Source organism: Triticum dicoccoides, chromosome 6B, assembly GCF_002162155.2.
Source record: "Triticum dicoccoides isolate Atlit2015 ecotype Zavitan chromosome 6B, WEW_v2.0, whole genome shotgun sequence".
In the NCBI taxonomy this organism is placed as follows: Eukaryota; Viridiplantae; Streptophyta; class Magnoliopsida; order Poales; family Poaceae; genus Triticum; species Triticum dicoccoides.
The window spans coordinates 85,822,274-85,823,907 of record NC_041391.1 but is presented as its reverse complement, the minus strand read 5'-3'; positions in this window follow the sequence as shown (position 1 = coordinate 85,823,907).

Below are 1,634 nucleotides of genomic sequence, written 5' to 3'. Positions count from 1 at the left end.
CTTGCTTTATTTATTTTATTTTGTTTCTACTTACAACAAAATACTTATTGTTGTTTTTTGTTTTGTTTTCTGCATTATTTATTTTCTTTTGTTTTTTGCTTTATTTTTCAATTCTTTTTTTCTTTTAGTTTTAGGAAAATTATAAACTTTCTGTTAGTGTCATTAGTTTTCTAATTTGAAAACACTTTTTTTGTTTTTTTGTTTTCTTTCTTGCTTTATTTATTTTGTTTTGTTTCTATTTTTGCTATTTTTAATTATTACGAGGGCCGAACCATAAAACATTAAAGCATAAGACATTAAAGCATTTCAAATGAACTCTGAAAAAGTTGAAAGTTGGCATGGTATCATAAATTGACCCACATAGCATGTGCACGTACAAAACGGACAATGGTATCATACTCGTTAGTTACAAAGTTGGCATGGTATCATCATAATAGTTGCGGGAGAAAGTCTTCATTTTTTCTTCGCTTGTGTCATTTGCTTATTGCGCCGTAACCATGGATAATCTTCATCGTTTATCAGGATGCTGGGGTCAGCCTTGACTTTGAAGGGAGGAATTTCATGAAACTTTTCATAATCTTCAGACATGTCTGTCTTGCCCTCCACTCTCACGATGTCCCTTTTTCCTGAAAGAACTATGTGGCGCTTTGGCTCATCGTATGATGTATTCCCTTCCTTATCTTTTCTCTTTCTCGGTCTGGTAGACATGTCCTTCACATAGCTAACCTGTGCCACATCATTGGCTAGGACGAACGGTTCGTCAGTGTACCCAAGATTTTTCAGATCCACTGTTGTCATTCCGTACTGTGGGTCTACCTGTACCCCACCTCCTGACAGATTGACCCATTTGCACTTGAACAAAGGGACCTTAAAATCATGTCCGCAGTCAAGTTCCCATATGTCCATTATGTAACCATAATATGTGTCCTTTCCCCTCTCGGTTGTTGCATCAAAGCGGACACTGCTGTTTTGGTTGGTGCTCTTTTGATCTTGGTCAATCGTGTAAAATGTATTCCCATTTATCTCATATCCTTTCCAAATCAATACAGTCAAAGATGGTCCCCTAGACAACAAGTACAGCTCATCACAAATAGTGTTGTCACCTCTGATACGTGCTTCCAACCAACTGCTGAAAGTCCTGATGTGTTGACATGTAATCCAGTCGTCGCACTGCTCCTGGTGTTTGGAGCGCAGACTGTTCTTGTGTTCATCGACATAGGGGGTCACCAAGGTAGAGTTCTGTAGAACTATGTAGTGTGCTTGAGACCAAGAATATCCGTCCCTGCATATTATTGAGTCTCTTCCAAGCGTGCCTTTTCCAGTCAGTGTCCCTCATACCGCGATTTAGGGAGACCTATCTTCTTAAGGCCAGGAATGAAGTCAACACAAAACCCGATGACATCCTCTGTTTGATGGCCCATGGAGATGCTTCCTTCTGGCCTAGCGCGGTTACGGACATATTTCTTTAGGACTCCCATGAACCTCTCAAAGGGGTACATATTGTGTAGAAATACGGGGCCCAGAATGACAATCTCGTCAACTAGATGAAATAGGACGTGCGTCATGATATTGAAGAAGGATGGTGGGAACACCCGCTCGAAACTGACAAGACATTGCACCACATCACTCCTTAG